This window comes from Leuresthes tenuis, unplaced genomic scaffold (genome assembly GCF_036924035.1).
Source record: "Leuresthes tenuis unplaced genomic scaffold, fLeuTen1.0.hap1 SCAF_1, whole genome shotgun sequence".
In the NCBI taxonomy this organism is placed as follows: domain Eukaryota; kingdom Metazoa; phylum Chordata; class Actinopteri; order Atheriniformes; family Atherinopsidae; genus Leuresthes; species Leuresthes tenuis.
Window position 1 is genome coordinate 1,521,128 of NW_027325355.1, and position 24,818 is coordinate 1,545,945.

At 46.8% G+C, this 24,818-nt stretch overlaps 59 pseudogenes; all 59 read right to left on the minus strand.

Moving 5' to 3' along the window:
- Positions 1 to 419: 419 nt before the first annotated feature.
- On the minus strand, positions 420 to 538 carry LOC140294319 (5S ribosomal RNA; annotated as a pseudogene).
- Positions 539 to 807: 269 nt separating this feature from the next.
- LOC140270736 (5S ribosomal RNA) lies at positions 808 to 931 on the minus strand (annotated as a pseudogene).
- A 269-nt stretch (positions 932 to 1,200) lies between these two features.
- Positions 1,201 to 1,318, minus strand: LOC140292767 (5S ribosomal RNA; annotated as a pseudogene).
- A 269-nt stretch (positions 1,319 to 1,587) lies between these two features.
- LOC140291169 (5S ribosomal RNA) lies at positions 1,588 to 1,705 on the minus strand (annotated as a pseudogene).
- Positions 1,706 to 1,974: 269 nt separating this feature from the next.
- LOC140273212 (5S ribosomal RNA) lies at positions 1,975 to 2,093 on the minus strand (annotated as a pseudogene).
- Positions 2,094 to 2,362: 269 nt separating this feature from the next.
- Positions 2,363 to 2,481, minus strand: LOC140290384 (5S ribosomal RNA; annotated as a pseudogene).
- A 269-nt stretch (positions 2,482 to 2,750) lies between these two features.
- Positions 2,751 to 2,869, minus strand: LOC140288476 (5S ribosomal RNA; annotated as a pseudogene).
- A 269-nt stretch (positions 2,870 to 3,138) lies between these two features.
- LOC140305898 (5S ribosomal RNA) lies at positions 3,139 to 3,257 on the minus strand (annotated as a pseudogene).
- A 269-nt stretch (positions 3,258 to 3,526) lies between these two features.
- LOC140268989 (5S ribosomal RNA) lies at positions 3,527 to 3,645 on the minus strand (annotated as a pseudogene).
- Positions 3,646 to 3,914: 269 nt separating this feature from the next.
- On the minus strand, positions 3,915 to 4,033 carry LOC140291228 (5S ribosomal RNA; annotated as a pseudogene).
- Positions 4,034 to 4,302: 269 nt separating this feature from the next.
- On the minus strand, positions 4,303 to 4,421 carry LOC140279236 (5S ribosomal RNA; annotated as a pseudogene).
- A 272-nt stretch (positions 4,422 to 4,693) lies between these two features.
- Positions 4,694 to 4,811, minus strand: LOC140296980 (5S ribosomal RNA; annotated as a pseudogene).
- Positions 4,812 to 5,080: 269 nt separating this feature from the next.
- On the minus strand, positions 5,081 to 5,199 carry LOC140313318 (5S ribosomal RNA; annotated as a pseudogene).
- Positions 5,200 to 5,468: 269 nt separating this feature from the next.
- Positions 5,469 to 5,587, minus strand: LOC140288477 (5S ribosomal RNA; annotated as a pseudogene).
- Positions 5,588 to 5,856: 269 nt separating this feature from the next.
- LOC140299631 (5S ribosomal RNA) lies at positions 5,857 to 5,975 on the minus strand (annotated as a pseudogene).
- Positions 5,976 to 6,244: 269 nt separating this feature from the next.
- On the minus strand, positions 6,245 to 6,363 carry LOC140300462 (5S ribosomal RNA; annotated as a pseudogene).
- A 269-nt stretch (positions 6,364 to 6,632) lies between these two features.
- Positions 6,633 to 6,751, minus strand: LOC140278742 (5S ribosomal RNA; annotated as a pseudogene).
- A 269-nt stretch (positions 6,752 to 7,020) lies between these two features.
- LOC140294166 (5S ribosomal RNA) lies at positions 7,021 to 7,139 on the minus strand (annotated as a pseudogene).
- Positions 7,140 to 7,408: 269 nt separating this feature from the next.
- LOC140289100 (5S ribosomal RNA) lies at positions 7,409 to 7,527 on the minus strand (annotated as a pseudogene).
- Positions 7,528 to 7,796: 269 nt separating this feature from the next.
- LOC140283139 (5S ribosomal RNA) lies at positions 7,797 to 7,915 on the minus strand (annotated as a pseudogene).
- A 269-nt stretch (positions 7,916 to 8,184) lies between these two features.
- LOC140300143 (5S ribosomal RNA) lies at positions 8,185 to 8,303 on the minus strand (annotated as a pseudogene).
- A 269-nt stretch (positions 8,304 to 8,572) lies between these two features.
- LOC140289101 (5S ribosomal RNA) lies at positions 8,573 to 8,691 on the minus strand (annotated as a pseudogene).
- A 269-nt stretch (positions 8,692 to 8,960) lies between these two features.
- Positions 8,961 to 9,079, minus strand: LOC140283147 (5S ribosomal RNA; annotated as a pseudogene).
- Positions 9,080 to 9,348: 269 nt separating this feature from the next.
- LOC140300144 (5S ribosomal RNA) lies at positions 9,349 to 9,467 on the minus strand (annotated as a pseudogene).
- A 269-nt stretch (positions 9,468 to 9,736) lies between these two features.
- LOC140289250 (5S ribosomal RNA) lies at positions 9,737 to 9,855 on the minus strand (annotated as a pseudogene).
- A 269-nt stretch (positions 9,856 to 10,124) lies between these two features.
- LOC140293867 (5S ribosomal RNA) lies at positions 10,125 to 10,243 on the minus strand (annotated as a pseudogene).
- A 656-nt stretch (positions 10,244 to 10,899) lies between these two features.
- Positions 10,900 to 11,018, minus strand: LOC140291137 (5S ribosomal RNA; annotated as a pseudogene).
- Positions 11,019 to 11,287: 269 nt separating this feature from the next.
- LOC140315129 (5S ribosomal RNA) lies at positions 11,288 to 11,406 on the minus strand (annotated as a pseudogene).
- Positions 11,407 to 11,675: 269 nt separating this feature from the next.
- Positions 11,676 to 11,794, minus strand: LOC140292523 (5S ribosomal RNA; annotated as a pseudogene).
- Positions 11,795 to 12,063: 269 nt separating this feature from the next.
- LOC140296348 (5S ribosomal RNA) lies at positions 12,064 to 12,182 on the minus strand (annotated as a pseudogene).
- Positions 12,183 to 12,451: 269 nt separating this feature from the next.
- LOC140287655 (5S ribosomal RNA) lies at positions 12,452 to 12,570 on the minus strand (annotated as a pseudogene).
- A 269-nt stretch (positions 12,571 to 12,839) lies between these two features.
- On the minus strand, positions 12,840 to 12,958 carry LOC140315140 (5S ribosomal RNA; annotated as a pseudogene).
- Positions 12,959 to 13,227: 269 nt separating this feature from the next.
- On the minus strand, positions 13,228 to 13,346 carry LOC140303954 (5S ribosomal RNA; annotated as a pseudogene).
- Positions 13,347 to 13,615: 269 nt separating this feature from the next.
- LOC140292524 (5S ribosomal RNA) lies at positions 13,616 to 13,734 on the minus strand (annotated as a pseudogene).
- A 272-nt stretch (positions 13,735 to 14,006) lies between these two features.
- LOC140300922 (5S ribosomal RNA) lies at positions 14,007 to 14,125 on the minus strand (annotated as a pseudogene).
- A 269-nt stretch (positions 14,126 to 14,394) lies between these two features.
- LOC140295481 (5S ribosomal RNA) lies at positions 14,395 to 14,513 on the minus strand (annotated as a pseudogene).
- A 269-nt stretch (positions 14,514 to 14,782) lies between these two features.
- On the minus strand, positions 14,783 to 14,901 carry LOC140294902 (5S ribosomal RNA; annotated as a pseudogene).
- Positions 14,902 to 15,170: 269 nt separating this feature from the next.
- On the minus strand, positions 15,171 to 15,289 carry LOC140318179 (5S ribosomal RNA; annotated as a pseudogene).
- Positions 15,290 to 15,558: 269 nt separating this feature from the next.
- On the minus strand, positions 15,559 to 15,677 carry LOC140288883 (5S ribosomal RNA; annotated as a pseudogene).
- Positions 15,678 to 16,324: 647 nt separating this feature from the next.
- On the minus strand, positions 16,325 to 16,443 carry LOC140293511 (5S ribosomal RNA; annotated as a pseudogene).
- A 269-nt stretch (positions 16,444 to 16,712) lies between these two features.
- LOC140305233 (5S ribosomal RNA) lies at positions 16,713 to 16,831 on the minus strand (annotated as a pseudogene).
- A 269-nt stretch (positions 16,832 to 17,100) lies between these two features.
- LOC140303959 (5S ribosomal RNA) lies at positions 17,101 to 17,219 on the minus strand (annotated as a pseudogene).
- A 269-nt stretch (positions 17,220 to 17,488) lies between these two features.
- On the minus strand, positions 17,489 to 17,607 carry LOC140292525 (5S ribosomal RNA; annotated as a pseudogene).
- Positions 17,608 to 17,879: 272 nt separating this feature from the next.
- LOC140300933 (5S ribosomal RNA) lies at positions 17,880 to 17,998 on the minus strand (annotated as a pseudogene).
- Positions 17,999 to 18,267: 269 nt separating this feature from the next.
- On the minus strand, positions 18,268 to 18,386 carry LOC140295482 (5S ribosomal RNA; annotated as a pseudogene).
- Positions 18,387 to 18,655: 269 nt separating this feature from the next.
- LOC140294903 (5S ribosomal RNA) lies at positions 18,656 to 18,774 on the minus strand (annotated as a pseudogene).
- A 269-nt stretch (positions 18,775 to 19,043) lies between these two features.
- LOC140318191 (5S ribosomal RNA) lies at positions 19,044 to 19,162 on the minus strand (annotated as a pseudogene).
- Positions 19,163 to 19,431: 269 nt separating this feature from the next.
- On the minus strand, positions 19,432 to 19,550 carry LOC140291348 (5S ribosomal RNA; annotated as a pseudogene).
- Positions 19,551 to 20,197: 647 nt separating this feature from the next.
- On the minus strand, positions 20,198 to 20,316 carry LOC140293514 (5S ribosomal RNA; annotated as a pseudogene).
- A 269-nt stretch (positions 20,317 to 20,585) lies between these two features.
- LOC140305244 (5S ribosomal RNA) lies at positions 20,586 to 20,704 on the minus strand (annotated as a pseudogene).
- A 269-nt stretch (positions 20,705 to 20,973) lies between these two features.
- On the minus strand, positions 20,974 to 21,092 carry LOC140303964 (5S ribosomal RNA; annotated as a pseudogene).
- Positions 21,093 to 21,361: 269 nt separating this feature from the next.
- Positions 21,362 to 21,480, minus strand: LOC140299247 (5S ribosomal RNA; annotated as a pseudogene).
- Positions 21,481 to 21,749: 269 nt separating this feature from the next.
- LOC140295483 (5S ribosomal RNA) lies at positions 21,750 to 21,868 on the minus strand (annotated as a pseudogene).
- A 269-nt stretch (positions 21,869 to 22,137) lies between these two features.
- On the minus strand, positions 22,138 to 22,256 carry LOC140294904 (5S ribosomal RNA; annotated as a pseudogene).
- A 269-nt stretch (positions 22,257 to 22,525) lies between these two features.
- Positions 22,526 to 22,644, minus strand: LOC140318197 (5S ribosomal RNA; annotated as a pseudogene).
- A 269-nt stretch (positions 22,645 to 22,913) lies between these two features.
- LOC140288885 (5S ribosomal RNA) lies at positions 22,914 to 23,032 on the minus strand (annotated as a pseudogene).
- Positions 23,033 to 23,679: 647 nt separating this feature from the next.
- Positions 23,680 to 23,798, minus strand: LOC140293515 (5S ribosomal RNA; annotated as a pseudogene).
- A 269-nt stretch (positions 23,799 to 24,067) lies between these two features.
- Positions 24,068 to 24,191, minus strand: LOC140270743 (5S ribosomal RNA; annotated as a pseudogene).
- Positions 24,192 to 24,460: 269 nt separating this feature from the next.
- On the minus strand, positions 24,461 to 24,578 carry LOC140286972 (5S ribosomal RNA; annotated as a pseudogene).
- Between the last annotated feature and the right edge of the window lie 240 nt (positions 24,579 to 24,818).

Below are 24,818 nucleotides of genomic sequence, written 5' to 3' on the forward strand. Positions count from 1 at the left end.
GTTGCAACAAAAGACATGCAGGTGGTAGAGAGAAGAGAAAAAGCTTAAAGCACCTGGTATTCCCAGGCAGTCTACCTTCCAAGTACTAACCAGGCCCAAACCTGCTTGGCTTCCGAGATCGTGCTTATTCAGGGTGGTGTGGCTGTAAGCAACAATATATGTGACAAATGTGCCTTATATAAGTACTGGAATCATACACTTCCTCTATGTAACCAGATAATTGCCGAGAAAGGCTGACTTGTAGTGGGCACATCTTCTTCCCTGATGTGATTATTCTCTGCAGCTGAAACTGAGACTCTCAGATCACTTTGTGTCTGCCAACAAAGCAGCAGCAGCTGAAGATGACCAACTTCCTCATGTGTCACAGGGTGATCAGACGTTGCAACAAAAGACATGCAGGTGGTAGAGAGAAGAGAAAAAGCTTACAGCACCTGGTATTCCAAAGCAGTCTCCCATGTTAGTACTAACCAGGCCCATCCGTGCTTGGCTTCCGAGATCGGACAAGGTCGGATATGTTGAGGGTGGTGTGGCCGTAAGCAACAAAGTCTGTGACAAATGTGCATTATATTGGTACTGGAATCATACAGTTCCTCTATGTAACCAGATAATTGCCGAGAAAGGCTGATGTGTAGTGGGCATATCTTCTTCCCTGATGTGATTATTCTCTCCAGCTGAAACTGAGACTCTCAGATCACTTTGTGTCTGCCAACAAAGCAGCAGCAGCTGAAGATGACCAACTTCCTCATGTGTCACAGGGTGATCAGACGTTGCAACAAAAGACATGCAGGTGGTAGAGAGAAGAGAAAAAGCTTACAGCACCTGGTATTCCCAAGCAGTCTCCCACCCAAGTACTAACCAGGCACAACCCCGCTTGGCTTCCGAGATCGGACGAGGTCGGGCATATTATATTCAGGGTGGTGTGGCCGTAAGCGACAATCTCTGTGACAAATGTGCATTATATAGGTACTGGAATCATACGGTTCCTCTATGTAACCAGATAATTGCAGAGAAAGGCTTATGTGTAGTGGGCACATCTTCTTCCCTGACGTGATTATTCTCTGCAGCTGAAACTGAGACTCTCAGATCACTTCGTGTCTGCCAAAAAAGCAGCAGAAGCTGAAGATGACCAACTTCCTCATGTGTCACAGGGTGATCAGACGTTGCAACAAAAGACATTCAGGTGGTCCAGAGAAGAGATAAAGCTTACAGCACCTGGTATTCCCAAGTGGTCTCCCACCCAAGTACTAACCAGGCCAACCGTGCTTGGCTTCCGAGATCAGACAAGGTCAGGCATGTTCAGGGTGGTGTTGCCGTAAGCGACAATGTCTGTGACAAATGTGCATTATATAGGTACTGGAATCATACGGTTCCTCTATGTAACCAGATAATTGCCGAGAAAGGCTTATGTGTAGTGGGCACATCTTCTTCCCTGACGTGATTATTCTCTGCAGCTGAAACTGAGACTCTCAGATCACTTCGTGTCTGCAAACAAAGCAGCAGAAGCTGAAGATGACCAACTTCCTCATGTGTCACAGGGTGATCAGACGTTGCAACAAAAGACATTCAGGTGGTCCAGAGAAGAGATAAAGCTTACAGCACCTGGTATTCCCAAGCAGTCTCCCACCCAAGTACTAACCAGGCCAACCGTGCTTGGCTTCCGAGATCAGACGAGGTCGGGCATATTGAGGGTGGTGTGGCCGTAAGCAACAATGTCTGTGACAAATGTGCATTATATAGGTACTGGAATCATACAGTTCCTCTATGTAACCAGATAATTGCCGAGAAAGGCTGATGTGTAGGGGGCACATCTTCTTCCCTGACGTTATTATTCTCTTCAGTTGAAAATGAGACTCTCAGATCACTTCGTGTCTGCCAACAAAGCAGCAGAAGCTGAAGATGACAAACTTCCTCATGTGTCACAGGGTGATCAGATGTTGCAACAAAAGACATGCAGGTGGTAGAGAGAAGATAAAAAGCTTACAGCACCTGGTATTCCCAAGCGGTCTCCCACCCAAGTACTAACCAGGCCCAACAATGCTTGGCTTCCGAGATCAGACGAGGTCAGGCAAATTCAGGGTGGTGTGGCCGTAAGTAACAATGTCTGTGACAAATGTGCATTATATAAGTACAGGAATCATACGGTTCCTCTATGTAACCAGATAATTGATGAGAAAGGCTGATGTGTAGTGGGCACATCTTCTTCCCTGACGTGATTATTCTCTTCAGCTGAAACTGAGATTCTCAGTTCACTTCGTGTCTTCCAACAAAGCAGCAGCAGCTGAAGATGACCAACTTCTTCACGTGTCACAGGGTGATCAGACGTTGCAACAAAAGACATGCAGGTGGTAGAGAGAAGAGAAAAAGCTTACAGCACCTGGTATTCCCAAGCTGTCTCCCATCCAAGTACTAACCAGGTACAACCCTGCTTGGCGTCCGAGATCAGACGAGGTCGGGCTTATTCAGGGTGGTGTGGCCGTAAGCAACAATGTCTCTGACAAATGTGCATTATATAGGTACTTGAATCATACGGTTCCTCTATGCAACCAGATAATTGCCGAGAAAGGCTGATGTGTAGCGGGCAAATCATCTTCTCTGATGTGATCATTCTCTGCAACTGAAACTGAGACTCTCAGATCACTTCGTGTCTGCCAACAAAGCAGCAGCAGCTGAAGATGGCCAACTTCCTCATGTGTCACAGGGTGATCAGACGTTGCAACAAAAGACATGCAGGTGGTAGAGAGAAGAGAAAACGCTTACAGCACCTGGTATTCCCAAGCAGTCTCCCATTAAAGTACTAACCAGGCCCAACCCTCCTTGGCTTCCGAGATCAGACGAGGTCGGGCTTATTCAGGGTGGTGTGGCCGTAAGGAACAATTTCTGTGACAAATGTGCATTATATAGGTACTGGAATCATACAATTCCTCTATGTAACCAGATAATTGCAGAGAAAGGCTGACTTGTTATGGGCACATCTTCTTCCCTGATGTGATTATTCTCTGCAGCTGAAACTGAGACTCTCAGATCACTTCGTGTCTGCCAACAAAGCAGCAGCAGCTGAAGATGACCAACTTCCTCATGTGTCACAGGGTGATCAGACGTTGCAACAAAAGACATGCAGGTGGTCGAGAGAAGACAAAAAGCTTACAGCTCCTGGTATTCCCAAGCGGTCTCCCATTTAAGTACTAACCAGGCCCAACCCTCCTTGGCTACCGAGATCAGACGAGGTCGGGCATGTTCAGGGTGGTGTGGCCGTAAGCAACAATGTCTGTGACAAATGTGCATTATATAGGTACTGGAATCATACGGTTCCTCTATGTAACCAGATAATTGCCGAGAAAGGCTGACTTGTAGTGGGCAAATCTTCTTCCCTCATTTGATCATTCTCTGCAGCTGAAACTGAGACTCTCAGATCACTTCGTGTCTGCCAACAAAGCAGCAGCAGCTGAAGATGACCACCTTCCTCATGTGTCACAGGGTGATCAGACGTTGCAACAAAAGACATGCAGGTGGTCGAGAGAAGAGAAAAAGCTTACAGCACCTGGTATTCCCAAGAGGTCTTCCATCCAAGTACTAACCACGCCCAACCCTCCTTGGCTTCCGAGATCAGACAAGGTCGGGTATGTTCAGGGTGGTGTGGCCGTAAGCAACAATGTCTCTGACAAATGTGCATTATATAGGTACTGGAATCATACGGTTCCTCTATGCAACCAGATCATTTCCGAGAAAGGCTGATGTGTAGTGGGCACATCTTCTGCCCTGACGTGATTATTCTCTGCAGCTGAAACTGAGACTCTCAGATCACTTTGTGTCTGCCAACACAGCAGCAGCAGCTGAAGATGACCAACTTCCTCATGTGTCACAGGGTGATCAGACGTTGCAACAAAAGACATGCAGGTGGTAGAGAGAAGAGAATCAGCTTACAGCACCTGGTATTCCCAGATATTCTACCATCCAAGTACTAACCAGGCCCAAACCTGCTTGGCTTCCGAGATCAGACGTGGTCAGGCATATTCAGGGTGGTGTGGCCGTAAGCAACCATAACTGTGACAAATGTGCATTATATAGGTACTGGAATCATACAGTTCCTCTATGTAACCAGATAATTGCCGAGAAAAGCTGATAAGTAGTGGGCACATCTTCTTCCCTGACGTGATTATTCTCTCGAGCTGAAACTGAGACTCTCAGATCACTTTGTGTCTGCCAACAAAGCAGCAGAAGCTGAAGATGACCAACTTCCTCATGTGTCACAGGGTGATCAGACGTTGCAACAAAAGACATGCAGGTGGTACAGAGAAGAGAAAAAGCTTACAGCACCTCGTATTCCGAAGTGGTCTCCCATCCAAATACTAACGAGGCCCAACCCTGCTTTTCTTCCAAGATCAGACGAGGTCAGGTATATTCAGGGTGGTGCGGCCGTAAGCAACAATATCGGTGACAAATGTGCATTATATAGGTACTGGAATCATACACTTCCTCTGTGTAACCAGATAATTGCCGAAAAAGGCTGACTTGTAGTGGGCACATCATCTTCCTCCTTGATGTGATTATTCTCTTCAGCTGAAACTGAGACTCTCAGATCACCTCGTGTCTATCAACAAAGCAGCAGCAGCTGAAGATGACCAACTTCTTCACGTGTCACAGGGTGATCAGACGTTGCAACAAAAGACATGCAGGTGGTAGAGAGAAGAGAAAAAGCTTACAGCACCTGGTATTCCCAAGCTGTCTCCCATCCAAGTACTAACCAGGTACAACCTTCTTGGTGTCCGAGATCAGACGAGGTCGGGCTTATTCAAGGTGGTGTGGCCGTAAGCAACAATGTCTCTGACAAATGTGCATTATATAGGTATTGGAATCATACGGTTCCTCTATGCAACCAGATAATTGCCGAGAAAGGCTGATGTGTAGCGGGCAAATCATCTTCTCTGATGTGATCATTCTCTGCAACCGAAACTGAGACTCTCAGATCACTTTGTGTCAGCCAACAAAGCAGCAGCAGCTGAAGATGACCAACTTCCTCATGTGTCACAGGGTGATCAGACGTTGCAACAAAAGACATGCAGGTTGTAGAGAGAAGAGAAAACGCTTACAGCACCTGGTATTCCCAAGCAGTCTCCCATCCAAGTACTAAGCAGGTTCAACCCTGCTTGGCTTCCGAGATCAGACGAGGTCGGGTATGTTCAGGGTGGTGTGGCCGTAAGCAACAATGTGTCTGACAAAAGTGCATTATATAAGTACAGGAATCATACGGTTCCTCTATGTAACCAGATAATTGCTGAGAAAGGCTGATGTGTAGTGGGCACATCTTCTTCCCTGACGTGATTATTCTCTTCAGTTGAAACTGAGACTCTCAGATCACTTCGTGTCTTCCAACAAAGCAGCAGCAGCTGAAGATGGCCAACTTCCTCATGTGTCACAGGGTGATCAGACGTTGCAAGAAAAGACATGCAGGTTGTAGAGAGAAGAGAAAACGCTTACAGCACCTGGTATTCCCAAGCAGTCTCCCATTAAAGTACTAACCAGGCCCAACCCTCCTTGGCTTCCGAGATCAGACGAGGTCGGGCTTATTCAGGGTGGTGTGGCCGTAAGGAACAATTTCTGTGACAAATGTGCATTATATAGGTACTGGAATCATACAATTCCTCTATGTAACCAGATAATTGCAGAGAAAGGCTGACTTGTTATGGGCACATCTTCTTCCCTGATGTGATCATTCTCTGCAGCTGAAACTGAGACTCTCAGATCACTTCGTGTCTGCCAACAAAGCAGCAGCAGCTGAAGATGACCAACTTCCTCATGTGTCACAGGGTGATCAGACGTTGCAACAAAAGACATGCAGGTGGTACAGAGAAGACAAAAAGCTTACAGCTCCTGGTATTCCCAAGTGGTCTCCCATCCAAGTACTAACCAGGCCCAACCCTCCTTGGCTACCGAGATCAGACGAGGTCGGGCATGTTCAGGGTGGTGTGGCCGTAAGCAACAATGTCTGTGACAAATGTGCATTATATAGGTACTGGAATCATACGGTTCCTCTATGTAACCAGATAATTGCCCAGAAAGGCTGACTTGTAGTGGGTTCATCTTCTTCCCTCATGTGATCATTCTCTGCAGCTGAAACTGAGACTCTCAGATCACTTCGTGTCTGCCAACAAAGCAGCAGAAGCTGAAGATGACCACCTTCCTCATGTGTCACAGGGTGATCAGACGTTGCAACAAAAGACATGCAGGTGGTCGAGAGAAAAGAAAAAGCTTACAGCACCTGGTATTCCCAAGAGGTCTTCCATCCAAGTACTAACCACGCCCAACCCTCCTTGGCTTCCGAGATCAGACGAGGTCGGGTATGTTCAGGGTGGTGTGGCCGTAAGCAACAATGTCTCTGACAAATGTGCATTATATAGGTACTGGAATCATACGGTTCCTCTATGCAACCAGATCATTTCCGAGAAAGGCTGATGTGTAGTGGGCACATCTTCTTCCCTGACGTGATTATTCTCTGCAGCTGAAACTGAGACTCTCAGATCACTTTGTGTCTGCCAACAAAGCAGCAGCAGCTGAAGATGACCAACTTCCTCATGTGTCACAGGGTGATCAGACGTTGCAACAAAAGACATGGAGGTGGTAGAGAGAAGAGAATCAGCTTACAGCACCTGGTATTCCCAGATAGTCCACCATCCAAGTACTAACCAGGCCCAACCCTGCTTTTCTTCCAAGATCAGACGAGGTCAGGCATATTCAGGGTGGTGCGGCCGTAAGCAACAATAGCTGTGACAAATGTGCATTATATAGGTACTGGAATCATACACTTCTTCTATGTAACCAGATAATTGCAGAGAAAGGCTGACTTGTAGTGGGCACATCTTCTTCCCTGACGTGATTATTCTCTGTAGCTGAAACTGAGACTCTCAGATCACTTTGTGTCTGCCAACAAAGCAGCAGAAGCTGAAGATGACCAACTTCCTCATGTGTCACAGGGTGATCAGACGTTGCAACAAAAGACATGCAGGTGGTAGAGAGAAGAGAAGAAGCTTACAGCACCTGGTATTCCCAGATAGTCCACCATCCAAGTACTAACCAGCCCCAACCCTGCTTTTCTTCCAAGATCAGACGAGGTCAGGCATATTCAGGGTGGTGCGGCCGTAAGCAGCAATAGCTGTGACAAATGTGCATTATATAGGTACTGGAATCATACACTTCTTCTATGTAACCAGATAATTGCAGAGAAAGGCTGACTTGTAGTGGGCACATCTTCTTCCCTGACGTGATTATTCTCTGTAGCTGAAACTGAGACTCTCAGATCACTTTGTGTCTGCCAACAAAGCAGCAGCAGCTGAAGATGACCAACTTCCTCATGTGTCACAGGGTGATCAGACGTTGCAACAAAAGACATGCAGGTGGTAGAGAGAAGAGAAGAAGCTTACAGCACCTGGTATTCCCAAGCAGTCTCCCATCCAAGCACTAAGCAGGCTCAACCCTGCTTGGCTTCCGAGATCATACGAGGTCGGGCATGTTCAGGGTGGTGTGGCCGTAAGCAACAATGTCTCTGACAAATGTGCATTATATAGGTACTGGAAGCATACGGTTCCTCTATGCAACCAGATAATTGCCGAGAAAGGCTGATGTGTAGCGGGCATATAATCTTCTCTGATGTGATCATTCTCTTCAGCTGAAACTGAGACTCTCAGATCACTTCGTGTCTGCCAACAAAGCAGCAGAAGCTGAAGATGACCAACTTCCTCATGTGTCACAGGGTGATCAGACGTTGCAACAAAAGACATGCAGGTGGTAGAGAGAAGAGAAGAAGCTTACATCACCTGGTATTCCGAAGTGGTCTCCCATCCAAGTACTAACCAGGCCCAACCCTGCTTTTCTTCCAAGATCAGACGAGGTCAGGCATATTCAGGGTGGTGCGGCCGTAAGCAACAATAGCTGTGACAAATGTGCATTATATAGGTACTGGAATCATACACTTCTTCTATGTAACCAGATAATTGCAGAGAAAGGCTGACTTGTAGTGGGCACAACTTCTTCCCTGATGTGATTATTCTCTTCAGCTGAAACTGAGACTCTCAGATCACTTCGTGTCTGCCAACAAAGCAGCAGAAGCTGAAGATGACCAACTTCCTCATGTGTAACAGGGTGATCAGACGTTGCAACAAAAGACATGCAGGTGGTATAGAGAAGAGAAAAAGCTTACAGCACCTGGTATTCCCAAGCGGTCTCCCATTCAAGTCCTAACCAGGCCCAACCCTGCTTGGCTTCCGAGATCAGACGAGGTCGGGCTTATTCAGGGTGGTGTGGCCGTAAGCAACAATAGCTGTGACAAATGTGCATTATATAGGTACTGGGATCATACACTTCCTCTGTGTAACCAGATAATTGCCGAAAAAGGCTGACTTGTAGTGGGTTCATCTTCCTCCTTGATGTGATTATTCTCTTCAGCTGAAAATGAGACTCTCAGATCACCTCGTGTCTATCAACAAAGCAGCAGCAGCTGAAGATGACCAACTTCTTCACGTGTCACAGGGTGATCAGACGTTGCAACAAAAGACATGCAGGTGGTAGAGAGAAGAGAAGAAGCTTACAGCACCTGGTATTCCCAAGCAGTCTCCCATCCAAGCACTAAGCAGGCTCAACCCTGCTTGGCTTCCGAGATCATACGAGGTCGGGCATGTTCAGGGTGGTGTGGCCGTAAGCAACAATGTCTCCGACAAATGTGCATTATATAGCTACTGGAAGCATACGGTTCCTCTATGCAACCAGATAATTGCCGAGAAAGGCTGATGTGTAGCGGGCATATAATCTTCTCTGATGTGATCATTCTCTTCAGCTGAAACTGAGACTCTCAGATCACTTCGTGTCTGCCAACAAAGCAGCAGAAGCTGAAGATGACCAACTTCCTCATGTGTCACAGGGTGATCAGACGTTGCAACAAAAGACATGCAGGTGGTAGAGAGAAGAGAAGAAGCTTACATCACCTGGTATTCCGAAGTGGTCTCCCATCCAAGTACTAACCAGGCCCAACCCTGCTTTTCTTCCAAGATCAGACGAGGTCAGGCATATTCAGGGTGGTGCGGCCGTAAGCAACAATAGCTGTGACAAATGTGCATTATATAGGTACTGGAATCATACACTTCTTCTATGTAACCAGATAATTGCAGAGAAAGGCTGACTTGTAGTGGGCACAACTTCTTCCCTGATGTGATTATTCTCTTCAGCTGAAACTGAGACTCTCAGATCACTTCGTGTCTGCCAACAAAGCAGCAGAAGCTGAAGATGACCAACTTCCTCATGTGTAACAGGGTGATCAGACGTTGCAACAAAAGACATGCAGGTGGTATAGAGAAGAGAAAAAGCTTACAGCACCTGGTATTCCCAAGCGGTCTCCCATTCAAGTCCTAACCAGGCCCAACCCTGCTTGGCTTCCGAGATCAGACGAGGTCGGGCTTATTCAGGGTGGTGTGGCCGTAAGCAACAATATCGGTGACAAGTGTGCATTATATAGGTACTGGGATCATACACTTCCTCTGTGTAACCAGATAATTGCCGAAAAAGGCTGACTTGTAGTGGGTTCATCTTCCTCCTTGATGTGATTATTCTCTTCAGCTGAAAATGAGACTCTCAGATCACCTCGTGTCTATCAACAAAGCAGCAGCAGCTGAAGATGACCAACTTCTTCACGTGTCACAGGGTGATCAGACGTTGCAACAAAAGACTTGCAGGTGGTAGAGAGAAGAGAAAAAGCTTACAGCACCTGGTGTTCCCAAGCTGTCTCCCATCCAAGTACTAACCAGGTACAACCCTGTTTGGCTTCCGAGATCAGACGAGGTCGGGCTTATTCAGGGTGGTGTGGCCGTAAGCAACAATGTCTCTGACAAATGTGCATTATATAGGTACTGGAATCATACGGTTCCTCTATGCAACCAGATAATTGCCGAGAAAGGCTGATGTGTAGCGGGCAAATCATCTTCTCTGATGTGATCATTCTCTGCAACTGAAACTGAGACTCTCAGATCACTTTGTGTCAGCCAACAAAGCAGCAGCAGCTGAAGATGACCAACTTCCTCATGTGTCACAGGGTGATCAGACGTTGCAACAAAAGACATGCAGGTGGTAGAGAGAAGAGAAAAAGCTTACAGCACCTGGTATTCCCAGAATGTCTACCACCCAAGTACTAACCAGGCCCAAACCTGCTTGGCTTCTGAGATCAGATGAGGTTGGGCATATTCAGGGTGGTGTGGCCGTAAGCAACCATAACTGTGACAAATGTGCATTATATAGGTACTGGAATCATACAGTTCCTCTGTGTAACCAGATAATTGCCGAAAAAGGCTGACTTGTAGTGGGTTCATCTTCATCCTTGATGTGATTATTCTCTTCAGCTGAAACTGAGACTCTCAGATCACCTCGTGTCTATCAACAAAGCAGCAGCAGCTGAAGATGACCAACTTCTTCACGTGTCACAGGGTGATCAGACGTTGCAACAAAAGACATGCAGGTGGTAGAGAGAAGAGAAAAAGCTTACAGCACCTGGTATTCCCAAGATGTCTCCCATCCAAGTACTAACCAGGTACAACCTTCTTGGTGTCCGAGATCAGGCGAGGTCGGGCTTATTCAGGGTGGTGTGGCCGTAAGCAACAATGTCTCTGACAAATGTGCATTATATAGGTACTGGAATCATACGGTTCCTCTATGCAACCAGATAATTGCCGAGAAAGGCTGATGTGTAGCGGGCAAATCATCTTCTCTGATGTGATCATTCTCTGCAGCTGAAACTGAGACTCTCAGATCACTTTGTGTCAGCCAACAAAGCAGCAGCAGCTGAATATGACCAACTTCCTCATGTGTCACAGGGTGATCAGACGTTGCAACAAAAGACATGCAGGTTGTAGAGAGAAGAGAAAACGCTTACAGCACCTGGTATTCCCAAGCAGTCTCCCATCCAAGTACTAAGGAGGCTCAACCCTGCTTGGCTTCCGAGATCAGACGAGGTCGGGCATGTTCAGGGTGGTGTGGCCGTAAGCAACAATGTGTCTGACAAATGTGCATTATATAACTACAGGAATCATACGGTTCCTCTATGTAACCAGATAATTGCTGAGAAAGGCTGATGTGTAGTCGGCACATCTTCTTCCCTGACGTGATTATTCTCTTCAGTTGAAACTGAGACTCTCAGATCACTTCGTGTCTTCCAACAAAGCAGCAGCAGCTGAAGATGGCCAACTTCCTCGTGTGTCACAGGGTGATCAGACGTTGCAACAAAAGACATGCAGGTTGTAGAGAGAAGAGAAAACGCTTACAGCACCTGGTATTCCCAAGCAGTCTCCCATTAAAGTACTAACCAGGCCCAACCCTCCTTGGCTACCGAGATCAGACGAGGTCGGGCATGTTCAGGGTGGTGTGGCCGTAAGCAACAATGTCTGTGACAAATGTGCATTATATAGGTACTGGAATCATACGGTTCCTCTATGTAACCAGATAATTGCCGAGAAAGGCTGACTTGTAGTGGGCACATCTTCTTCCCTCATGTGATCATTCTCTGCAGCTGAAACTGAGACTCTCAGATCACTTCGTGTCTGCCAACAAAGCAGCAGAAGCTGAAGATGACCAACTTCCTCATGTGTCACAGGGTGATCAGACGTTGCAACAAAAGACATGCAGGTGGTTGAGAGAAGAGAAAAAGCTTACAGCACCTGGTGTTCCCAAGCTGTCTCCCATCCAAGTACTAACCAGGTACAACCCTGTTTGGCGTCCGAGATCAGACGAGGTCGGGCTTATTCAGGGTGGTGTGGCCGTAAGCAACAATGTCTCTGACAAATGTGCATTATATAGGTACTGGAATCATACGGTTCCTCTATGCAACCAGATAATTGCCGAGAAAGGCTGATGTGTAGCGGGCAAATCATCTTCTCTGATGTGATCATTCTCTGCAACTGAAACTGAGACTCTCAGATCACTTTGTGTCAGCCAACAAAGCAGCAGCAGCTGAAGATGACCAACTTCCTCATGTGTCACAGGGTGATCAGACGTTGCAACAAAAGACATGCAGGTGGTAGAGAGAAGAGAAAAAGCTTACAGCACCTGGTATTCCCAGAATGTCTACCATCCAAGTACTAACCAGGCCCAAACCTCCTTGGCTTCTGAGATCAGATGAGGTTGGGCATATTCAGGGTGGTGTGGCCGTAAGCAACCATAACTGTGACAAATGTGCATTATATAGGTACTGGAATCATACGGTTCCTCTATGCAACCAGATAATTGCCGAGAAAGGCTGATGTGTAGCGGGCAAATCATCTTCTCTGATGTGATCATTCTCTGCAACTGAAACTGAGACTCTCAGATCACTTTGTGTCAGCCAACAAAGCAGCAGCAGCTGAAGATGACCAACTTCCTCATGTGTCACAGGGTGATCAGACGTTGCAACAAAAGACATGCAGGTGGTCGAGAGAAGAGAAAAAGCTTACAGCACCTGGTATTCCCAAGAGGTCTTCCATCCAAGTACTAAGGAGGCTCAACCCTGCTTGGCTTCCGAGATCAGACGAGGTCGGGCATGTTCAGGGTGGTGTGGCCGTAAGCAACAATGTGTCTGACAAATGTGCATTATATAACTACAGGAATCATACGGTTCCTCTATGTAACCAGATAATTGCTGAGAAAGGCTGATGTGTAGTCGGCACATCTTCTTCCCTGACGTCATTATTCTCTTCAGTTGAAACTGAGACTCTCAGATCACTTCGTGTCTTCCAACAAAGCAGCAGCAGCTGAAGATGGCCAACTTCCTCGTGTGTCACAGGGTGATCAGACGTTGCAACAAAAGACATGCAGGTTGTAGAGAGAAGAGAAAACGCTTACAGCACCTGGTATTCCCAAGCAGTCTCCCATTAAAGTACTAACCAGGCCCAACCCTCCTTGGCTACCGAGATCAGACGAGGTCGGGCATGTTCAGGGTGGTGTGGCCGTAAGCAACAATGTCTGTGACAAATGTGCATTATATAGGTACTGGAATCATACGGTTCCTCTATGTAACCAGATAATTGCCGAGAAAGGCTGACTTGTAGTGGGCAAATCTTCTTCCCTCATGTGATTATTCTCTGCAGCTGAAACTGAGACTCTCAGATCACTTCGTGTCTACCAACAAAGCAGCAGCAGCTGAAGATGACCAACTTCCTCATGTGTCACAGGGTGATCAGACGTTGCAACAAAAGACATGCAGGTGGTAGAGAGAAGAGAAAAAGCTTACAGCACCTGGTGTTCCCAAGAGGTCTCCCATCCAAGTACTAACCAGGTACAACCCTGTTTGGCGTCCGAGATCAGACGAGGTCGGGCATGTTCAGGGTGGTGTGGCCGTAAGCAACAATGTCTCTGACAAATGTGCATTATATAGGTACTGGAATCATACGGTTCCTCTATGTAACCAGATAATTGCCGAGAAAAGCTGATAAGTAGTGGGCACATCTTCTTCCCTGACGTGATTATTCTCTCGAGCTGAAACTGAGACTCTCAGATCACTTTGTGTCTGCCAACAAAGCAGCAGCAGCTGAAGATGACCAACTTCCTCATGTGTCACAGGGTGATCAGACGTTGCAACAAAAGACATGCAGGTGGTAGAGAGAAGAGAAAAAGCTTACAGCACCTGGTGTTCCCAAGCTGTCTCCCATCCAAGTACTAACCAGGTACAACCCTGTTTGGCGTCCGAGATCAGACGAGGTCGGGCTTATTCAGGGTGGTGTGGCCGTAAGCAACAATGTCTCTGACAAATGTGCATTATATAGGTACTGGAATCATACGGTTCCTCTATGCAACCAGATAATTGCTGAGAAAGGCTGATGTGTAGCGCGCAAATCATCTTCTCTGATGTGATCATTCTCTGCAACTGAAACTGAGACTCTCAGATCACTTTGTGTCTGCCAACAAAGCAGCAGCAGTAACTGAAGATGACCAACTTCCTCATGTGTCACAGGGTGATCAGACGTTGCAACAAAAGACATGCAGGTGGTAGAGAGAAGAGAAGAAGCTTACAGCACCTTGTATTCCCAAGCGGTCTCCCATCCAAGTACTAACCAGCCCCAACCCTGCTTGGCTTCCGAGATCAGACGAGGTCGGGCATATTCAGGGTGGTGTGGCCGTAAGCGACAATTTCTGTGACAAATGTGCATTATATAGGTAATGGAGTCATACGGTTCCTCTATGTAACCAGATAATTGCCGAGAAAGGCTGATGTGTAGTGGGCACATCTTGTTCCCTGACGTGATAATTCTCTCCAGCTGAAAATGAGACTCTCAGATCACTTTGTGTCTGCCAACAAAGCAGCAGAAGCTGAAGATGACCAACTTCCTCATGTGTCACAGGGTGATCAGACGTTGCAACAAAAGACATGCAGGTGGTAGAGAGAAGAGAAAAAGCTTACAGCACCTGGTATTCCAAAGCAGTCTCCCATCTAAGTACTAACCAGGCCCAACCGTGCTTGGCTTCCGTGATCGGACAAGGTCGGATATGTTGAGGGTGGTGTGGCCGTAAGCAACAAAGTCTGTGACAAATGTGCATTATATTGGTACTGGAATCATACAGTTCCTCTATGTAACCAGATAATTGCCGAGAAAGGCTGATGTGTAGTGGGCATATCTTCTTCCCTGATGTGATTATTCTCTCCAGCTGAAACTGAGACTCTCAGATCACTTCGTGTCTGCCAACAAAGCAGCAGCAGCTGAAGATGACCAACTTCTTCACGTGTCACAGGGTGATCAGACGTTGCAACAAAAGACATGCAGGTGGTAGAGAGAAGAGAAAAAGCTTACAGCACCTGGTATTCCCAAGCTGTCTCCCATCCAAGTACTAAGCAGGCTCAACCCTGCTTGGCTTCCGAGATCAGACAAGGTCGGGCATGTTCAGGGTAGTGTGGCCGTAAGAAACAATGTGTCTGACAAATGTGCATTATATAAGTACAGGAATCATACGGTTCCTCTATGTAACCAGATAATTGCTGAGAAAGGCTGATGTGTAGTGGGCACATCTTCTTCCCTGACGTGATTATTCTCTTCAGCTGAAACTGAGACTCTCAGATCACTTCGTGTCTTCCAACAAAGCAGCAGCAGCTGAAGATGGCCAACTTTCTCATGTGTCACAGGGTGATCAGACGTTGCAACAAAAGACATGCAGGTTGTAGAGAGAAGAGAAAATGCTTACAGCACCTGGTATTCCCAAGCAGTCTCCCATTAAAGTACTAACCAGGCCCAACCCTCCTTGGCTTCCGAGATCAGACGAGGTCGGGCTTATTCAGGGTGGTATGGCCGTAAGGAACAATTTCTGTGACAAATGTGCATTATATAGGTACTGGAATCATACAATTCCTCTATGTAACCAGATAATTGCAGAGAAAGGCTGACTTGTTATGGGCACATCTTCTTCCCTGATGTGATTATTCTCTGCAGCTGAAACTGAGACTCTCAGATCACTTCGTGTCTGCCAACAAAGCAGCAGCAGCTGAAGATGACCAACTTCCTCATGTGTCACAGGGGGATCAGACGTTGCAACAAAAGACATGCAGGTGGTCGAGAGAAGACAAAAAGCTTACAGCTCCTGGTATTCCCAAGCGGTCTCCCATTTAAGTACTAACCAGGCCCAACCCTCCTTGGCTTCCGAGATAAGACGAGGTCGGGCATGTTCAGGGTGGTGTGGCCGTAAGCAACAATGTCTGTGACAAATGTGCATTATATAGGTACTGGAATCATACGGTTCCTCTATGTAACCAGATAATTGCAGAGAAAAGCTGACTTGTAGTGGGCACATCTTCTTCCCTGACGTGATTATTCTCTGCAGCTGAAACTGAGACTCTCAGATCACTTCGTGTCTGCCAACAAAGCAGCAGCAGCTGAAGATGACCAACTTCCTCATGTGTCACAGGGTGATCAGACGTTGCAACAAAAGACATGCAGGTGGTAGAGAGAAGAGAAAAAGCTTAAAGCACCTGGTATTCCCAGGCAGTCTACCTTCCAAGTACTAACCAGGCCCAAACCTGCTTGGCTTCCGAGATCGTGCTTATTCAGGGTGGTGTGGCTGTAAGCAACAATATATGTGACAAATGTGCCTTATATAAGTACTGGAATCATACACTTCCTCTATGTAACCAGATAATTGCCGAGAAAGGCTGACTTGTAGTGGGCACATCTTCTTCCCTGATGTGATTATTCTCTGCAGCTGAAACTGAGACTCTCAGATCACTTTGTGTCTGCCAACAAAGCAGCAGCAGCTGAAGATGACCAACTTCCTCATGTGTCACAGGGTGATCAGACGTTGCAACAAAAGACATGCAGGTGGTAGAGAGAAGAGAAAAAGCTTACAGCACCTGGTATTCCAAAGCAGTCTCCCATGTAAGTACTAACCAGGCCCAACCGTGCTTGGCTTCCGAGATCGGACAAGGTCGGATATGTTGAGGGTGGTGTGGCCGTAAGCAACAAAGTCTGTGACAAATGTGCATTATATTGGTACTGGAATCATACAGTTCCTCTATGTAACCAGATAATTGCCGAGAAAGGCTGATGTGTAGTGGGCATATCTTCTTCCCTGATGTGATTATTCTCTCCAGCTGAAACTGAGACTCTCAGATCACTTTGTGTCTGCCAACAAAGCAGCAGCAGCTGAAGATGACCAACTTCCTCATGTGTCACAGGGTGATCAGACGTTGCAACAAAAGACATGCAGGTGGTAGAGAGAAGAGAAAAAGCTTACAGCACCTGGTATTCCCAAGCAGTCTCCCATTAAAGTACTAACCAGGCCCAACCCTCCTTGGCTACCGAGATCAGACGAGGTCGGGCATGTTCAGGGTGGTGTGGCCGTAAGCAACAATGTCTGTGACAAATGTGCATTATATAGGTACTGGAATCATACGGTTCCTCTATGTAACCAGATAATTGCCGAGAAAGGCTGACTTGTAGTGGGCAAATCTTCTTCCCTCATGTGATTATTCTCTGCAGCTGAAACTGAGACTCTCAGATCACTTCGTGTCTACCAACAAAGCAGCAGCAGCTGAAGATGACCAACTTCCTCATGTGTCACAGGGTGATCAGACGTTGCAACAAAAGACATGCAGGTGGTAGAGAGAAGAGAAAAAGCTTACAGCACCTGGTGTTCCCAAGAGGTCTCCCATCCAAGTACTAACCAGGTACAACCCTGTTTGGCGTCCGAGATCAGACGAGGTCGGGCATGTTCAGGGTGGTGTGGCCGTAAGCAACAATGTCTCTGACAAATGTGCATTATATAGGTACTGGAATCATACGGTTCCTCTATGTAACCAGATAATTGCCGAGAAAAGCTGATAAGTAGTGGGCACATCTTCTTCCCTGACGTGATTATTCTCTCGAGCTGAAACTGAGACTCTCAGATCACTTTGTGTCTGCCAACAAAGCAGCGGCAGCTGAAGATGACCAACTTCCTCATGTGTCACAGGGTGATCAGACGTTGCAACAAAAGACAAGCAGGTGGTAGAGAGAAGAGAAAAAGCTTACAGCACCTGGTGTTCCCAAGCTGTCTCCCATCCAAGTACTAACCAGGTACAACCCTGTTTGGCGTCCGAGATCAGACGAGGTCGGGCTTATTCAGGGTGGTGTGGCCGTAAGCAACAATGTCTCTGACAAATGTGCATTATATAGGTACTGGAATCATACGGTTCCTCTATGCAACCAGATAATTGCTGAGAAAGGCTGATGTGTAGCGCGCAAATCATCTTCTCTGATGTGATCATTCTCTGCAACTGAAACTGAGACTCTCAGATCACTTTGTGTCTGCCAACAAAGCAGCAGCAGTAACTGAAGATGACCAACTTCCTCATGTGTCACAGGGTGATCAGACGTTGCAACAAAAGACATGCAGGTGGTAGAGAGAAGAGAAGAAGCTTACAGCACCTTGTATTCCCAAGCGGTCTCCCATCCAAGTACTAACCAGCCCCAACCCTGCTTGGCTTCCGAGATCAGACGAGGTCGGGCATATTCAGGGTGGTGTGGCCGTAAGCGACAATTTCTGTGACAAATGTGCATTATATAGGTAATGGAGTCATACGGTTCCTCTATGTAACCAGATAATTGCCGAGAAAGGCTGATGTGTAGTGGGCACATCTTGTTCCCTGACGTGATAATTCTCTCCAGCTGAAAATGAGACTCTCAGATCACTTTGTGTCTGCCAACAAAGCAGCAGAAGCTGAAGATGACCAACTTCCTCATGTGTCACAGGGTGATCAGACGTTGCAACAAAAGACATGCAGGTGGTAGAGAGAAGAGAAAAAGCTTACAGCACCTGGTATTCCAAAGCAGTCTCCCATCTAAGTACTAACCAGGCCCAACCGTGCTTGGCTTCCGTGATCGGACAAGGTCGGATATGTTGAGGGTGGTGTGGCCGTAAGCAACAAAGTCTGTGACAAATGTGCATTATATTGGTACTGGAATCATACAGTTCCTCTATGTAACCAGATAATTGCCGAGAAAGGCTGATGTGTAGTGGGCATATCTTCTTCCCTGATGTGATTATTCTCTCCAGCTGAAACTGAGACTCTCAGATCACTTCGTGTCTGCCAACAAAGCAGCAGCAGCTGAAGATGACCAACTTCTTCACGTGTCACAGGGTGATCAGACGTTGCAACAAAAGACATGCAGGTGGTAGAGAGAAGAGAAAAAGCTTACAGCACCTGGTATTCCCAAGCTGTCTCCCATCCAAGTACTAAGCAGGCTCAACCCTGCTTGGCTTCCGAGATCAGACAAGGTCGGGCATGTTCAGGGTAGTGTGGCCGTAAGAAACAATGTGTCTGACAAATGTGCATTATATAAGTACAGGAATCATACGGTTCCTCTATGTAACCAGATAATTGCTGAGAAAGGCTGATGTGTAGTGGGCACATCTTCTTCCCTGACGTGATTATTCTCTTCAGCTGAAACTGAGACTCTCAGATCACTTCGTGTCTTCCAACAAAGCAGCAGCAGCTGAAGATGGCCAACTTTCTCATGTGTCACAGGGTGATCAGACGTTGCAACAAAAGACATGCAGGTTGTAGAGAGAAGAGAAAATGCTTACAGCACCTGGTATTCCCAAGCAGTCTCCCATTAAAGTACTAACCAGGCCCAACCCTCCTTGGCTTCCGAGATCAGACGAGGTCGGGCTTATTCAGGGTGGTATGGCCGTAAGGAACAATTTCTGTGACAAATGTGCATTATATAGGTACTGGAATCATACAATTCCTCTATGTAACCAGATAATTGCAGAGAAAGGCTGACTTGTTATGGGCACATCTTCTTCCCTGATGTGATTATTCTCTGCAGCTGAAACTGAGACTCTCAGATCACTTCGTGTCTGCCAACAAAGCAGCAGCAGCTGAAGATGACCAACTTCCTCATGTGTCACAGGGGGATCAGACGTTGCAACAAAAGACATGCAGGTGGTCGAGAGAAGACAAAAAGCTTACAGCTCCTGGTATTCCCAAGCGGTCTCCCATTTAAGTACTAACCAGGCCCAACCCTCCTTGGCTTCCGAGATAAGACGAGGTCGGGCTTGTTCAGGGTGGTGTGGCCGTAAGCAACAATGTCTGTGACAAATGTGCATTATATAGGTACTGGAATCATACGGTTCCTCTATGTAACCAGATAATTGCAGAGAAAAGCTGACTTGTAGTGGGCACATCTTCTTCCCTGACGTGATTATTCTCTGCAGCTGAAACTGAGACTCTCAGATCACTTCGTGTCTGCCAACAAAGCAGCAGCAGCTGAAGATGACCAACTTCCTCATGTGTCACAGGGTGATCAGACGTTGCAACAAAAGACATGCAGGTGGTAGAGAGAAGAGAAAAAGCTTAAAGCACCTGGTATTCCCAGGCAGTCTACCTTCCAAGTACTAACCAGGCCCAAACCTGCTTGGCTTCCGAGATCGTGCTTATTCAGGGTGGTGTGGCTGTAAGCAACAATATATGTGACAAATGTGCCTTATATAAGTACTGGAATCATACACTTCCTCTATGTAACCAGATAATTGCCGAGAAAGGCTGACTTGTAGTGGGCACATCTTCTTCCCTGATGTGATTATTCTCTGCAGCTGAAACTGAGACTCTCAGATCACTTTGTGTCTGCCAACAAAGCAGCAGCAGCTGAAGATGACCAACTTCCTCATGTGTCACAGGGTGATCAGACGTTGCAACAAAAGACATGCAGGTGGTAGAGAGAAGAGAAAAAGCTTACAGCACCTGGTATTCCAAAGCAGTCTCCCATGTAAGTACTAACCAGGCCCAACCGTGCTTGGCTTCCGAGATCGGACAAGGTCGGATATGTTGAGGGTGGTGTGGCCGTAAGCAACAAAGTCTGTGACAAATGTGCATTATATTGGTACTGGAATCATACAGTTCCTCTATGTAACCAGATAATTGCCGAGAAAGGCTGATGTGTAGTGGGCATATCTTCTTCCCTGATGTGATTATTCTCTCCAGCTGAAACTGAGACTCTCAGATCACTTTGTGTCTGCCAACAAAGCAGCAGCAGCTGAAGATGACCAACTTCCTCATGTGTCACAGGGTGATCAGACGTTGCAACAAAAGACATGCAGGTGGTAGAGAGAAGAGAAAAAGCTTACAGCACCTGGTATTCCCAAGCAGTCTCCCATTAAAGTACTAACCAGGCCCAACCCTCCTTGGCTACCGAGATCAGACGAGGTCGGGCATGTTCAGGGTGGTGTGGCCGTAAGCAACAATGTCTGTGACAAATGTGCATTATATAGGTACTGGAATCATACGGTTCCTCTATGTAACCAGATAATTGCCGAGAAAGGCTGACTTGTAGTGGGCAAATCTTCTTCCCTCATGTGATTATTCTCTGCAGCTGAAACTGAGACTCTCAGATCACTTCGTGTCTACCAACAAAGCAGCAGCAGCTGAAGATGACCAACTTCCTCATGTGTCACAGGGTGATCAGACGTTGCAACAAAAGACATGCAGGTGGTAGAGAGAAGAGAAAAAGCTTACAGCACCTGGTGTTCCCAAGAGGTCTCCCATCCAAGTACTAACCAGGTACAACCCTGTTTGGCGTCCGAGATCAGACGAGGTCGGGCATGTTCAGGGTGGTGTGGCCGTAAGCAACAATGTCTCTGACAAATGTGCATTATATAGGTACTGGAATCATACGGTTCCTCTATGTAACCAGATAATTGCCGAGAAAAGCTGATAAGTAGTGGGCACATCTTCTTCCCTGACGTGATTATTCTCTCGAGCTGAAACTGAGACTCTCAGATCACTTTGTGTCTGCCAACAAAGCAGCAGCAGCTGAAGATGACCAACTTCCTCATGTGTCACAGGGTGATCAGACGTTGCAACAAAAGACATGCAGGTGGTAGAGAGAAGAGAAAAAACTTACAGCACCTGGTGTTCCCAAGCGGTCTCCCATCCAAGTACTAACCAGCCCCAACCCTGCTTGGCTTCCGAGATCAGACGAGGTCGGGCATATTCAGGGTGGTGTGGCCGTAAGCGACAATTTCTGTGACAAATGTGCATTATATAGGTAATGGAGTCATACGGTTCCTCTATGTAACCAGATAATTGCCGAGAAAGGCTGATGTGTAGTGGGCACATCTTGTTCCCTGACGTGATAATTCTCTCCAGCTGAAAATGAGACTCTCAGATCACTTTGTGTCTGCCAACAAAGCAGCAGAAGCTGAAGATGACCAACTTCCTCATGTGTCACAGGGTGATCAGACGTTGCAACAAAAGACATGCAGGTGGTAGAGAGAAGAGAAAAAGCTTACAGCACCTGGTATTCCAAAGCAGTCTCCCATCTAAGTACTAACCAGGCCCAACCGTGCTTGGCTTCCGTGATCGGACAAGGTCGGATATGTTGAGGGTGGTGTGGCCGTAAGCAACAAAGTCTGTGACAAATGTGCATTATATTGGTACTGGAATCATACAGTTCCTCTATGTAACCAGATAATTGCCGAGAAAGGCTGATGTGTAGTGGGCATATCTTCTTCCCTGATGTGATTATTCTCTCCAGCTGAAACTGAGACTCTCAGATCACTTCGTGTCTGCCAACAAAGCAGCAGCAGCTGAAGATGACCAACTTCTTCACGTGTCACAGGGTGATCAGACGTTGCAACAAAAGACATGCAGGTGGTAGAGAGAAGAGAAAAAGCTTACAGCACCTGGTATTCCCAAGCTGTCTCCCATCCAAGTACTAAGCAGGCTCAACCCTGCTTGGCTTCCGAGATCAGACAAGGTCGGGCATGTTCAGGGTAGTGTGGCCGTAAGAAACAATGTGTCTGACAAATGTGCATTATATAAGTACAGGAATCATACGGTTCCTCTATGTAACCAGATAATTGCTGAGAAAGGCTGATGTGTAGTGGGCACATCTTCTTCCCTGACGTGATTATTCTCTTCAGCTGAAACTGAGACTCTCAGATCACTTCGTGTCTTCCAACAAAGCAGCAGCAGCTGAAGATGGCCAACTTTCTCATGTGTCACAGGGTGATCAGACGTTGCAACAAAAGACATGCAGGTTGTAGAGAGAAGAGAAAATGCTTACAGCACCTGGTATTCCCAAGCAGTCTCCCATTAAAGTACTAACCAGGCCCAACCCTCCTTGGCTTCCGAGATCAGACGAGGTCGGGCTTATTCAGGGTGGTATGGCCGTAAGGAACAATTTCTGTGACAAATGTGCATTATATAGGTACTGGAATCATACAATTCCTCTATGTAACCAGATAATTGCAGAGAAAGGCTGACTTGTTATGGGCACATCTTCTTCCCTGATGTGATTATTCTCTGCAGCTGAAACTGAGACTCTCAGATCACTTCGTGTCTGCCAACAAAGCAGCAGCAGCTGAAGATGACCAACTTCCTCATGTGTCACAGGGGGATCAGACGTTGCAACAAAAGACATGCAGGTGGTCGAGAGAAGACAAAAAGCTTACAGCTCCTGGTATTCCCAAGCGGTCTCCCATTTAAGTACTAACCAGGCCCAACCCTCCTTGGCTTCCGAGATAAGACGAGGTCGGGCATGTTCAGGGTGGTGTGGCCGTAAGCAACAATGTCTGTGACAAATGTGCATTATATAGGTACTGGAATCATACGGTTCCTCTATGTAACCAGATAATTGCAGAGAAAAGCTGACTTGTAGTGGGCACATCTTCTTCCCTGACGTGATTATTCTCTGCAGCTGAAACTGAGACTCTCAGATCACTTCGTGTCTGCCAACAAAGCAGCAGCAGCTGAAGATGACCAACTTCCTCATGTGTCACAGGGTGATCAGACGTTGCAACAAAAGACATGCAGGTGGTAGAGAGAAGAGAAAAAGCTTAAAGCACCTGGTATTCCCAGGCAGTCTACCTTCCAAGTACTAACCAGGCCCAAACCTGCTTGGCTTCCGAGATCGTGCTTATTCAGGGTGGTGTGGCTGTAAGCAACAATATATGTGACAAATGTGCCTTATATAAGTACTGGAATCATACACTTCCTCTATGTAACCAGATAATTGCCGAGAAAGGCTGACTTGTAGTGGGCACATCTTCTTCCCTGATGTGATTATTCTCTGCAGCTGAAACTGAGACTCTCAGATCACTTTGTGTCTGCCAACAAAGCAGCAGCAGCTGAAGATGACCAACTTCCTCATGTGTCACAGGGTGATCAGACGTTGCAACAAAAGACATGCAGGTGGTAGAGAGAAGAGAAAAAGCTTACAGCACCTGGTATTCCAAAGCAGTCTCCCATGTAAGTACTAACCAGGCCCAACCGTGCTTGGCTTCCGAGATCGGACAAGGTCGGATATGTTGAGGGTGGTGTGGCCGTAAGCAACAAAGTCTGTGACAAATGTGCATTATATTGGTACTGGAATCATACAGTTCCTCTATGTAACCAGATAATTGCCGAGAAAGGCTGATGTGTAGTGGGCATATCTTCTTCCCTGATGTGATTATTCTCTGCAGCTGAAACTGAGACTCTCAGATCACTTCGTGTCTGCCAACAAAGCAGCAGCAGCTGAAGATGACCAACTTCCTCATGTGTCACAGGGTGATCAGACGTTGCAACAAAAGACATGCAGGTGGTAGAGAGAAGAGAAAAAGCTTACAGCACCTGGTATTCCCAAGCAGTCTCCCACCCAAGTACTAACCAGGCACAACCCCGCTTGGCTTCCGAGATCGGACGAGGTCGGGCATATTATATTCAGGGTGGTGTGGCCGTAAGCGACAATCTCTGTGACAAATGTGCATTATATAGGTACTGGAATCATACGGTTCCTCTATGTAACCAGATAATTGCAGAGAAAGGCTTATGTGTAGTGGGCACATCTTCTTCCCTGACGTGATTATTCTCTGCAGCTGAAACTGAGACTCTCAGATCACTTCGTGTCTGCCAACAAAGCAGCAGAAGCTGAAGATGACCAACTTCCTCATGTGTCACAGGGTGATCAGACGTTGCAACAAAAGACATTCAGGTGGTCCAGAGAAGAGATAAAGCTTACAGCACCTGGTATTCCCAAGTGGTCTCCCACCCAAGTACTAACCAGGCCAACCGTGCTTGGCTTCCGAGATCAGACGAGGTCAGGCATGTTCAGGGTGGTGTTGCCGTAAGCGACAATGTCTGTGACAAATGTGCATTATATAGGTACTGGAATCATACGGTTCCTCTATGTAACCAGATAATTGCCGAGAAAGGCTTATGTGTAGTGGGCACATCTTCTTCCCTGACGTGATTATTCTCTGCAGCTGAAACTGAGACTCTCAGATCACTTCGTGTCTGCAAACAAAGCAGCAGAAGCTGAAGATGACCAACTTCCTCATGTGTCACAGGGTGATCAGACGTTGCAACAAAA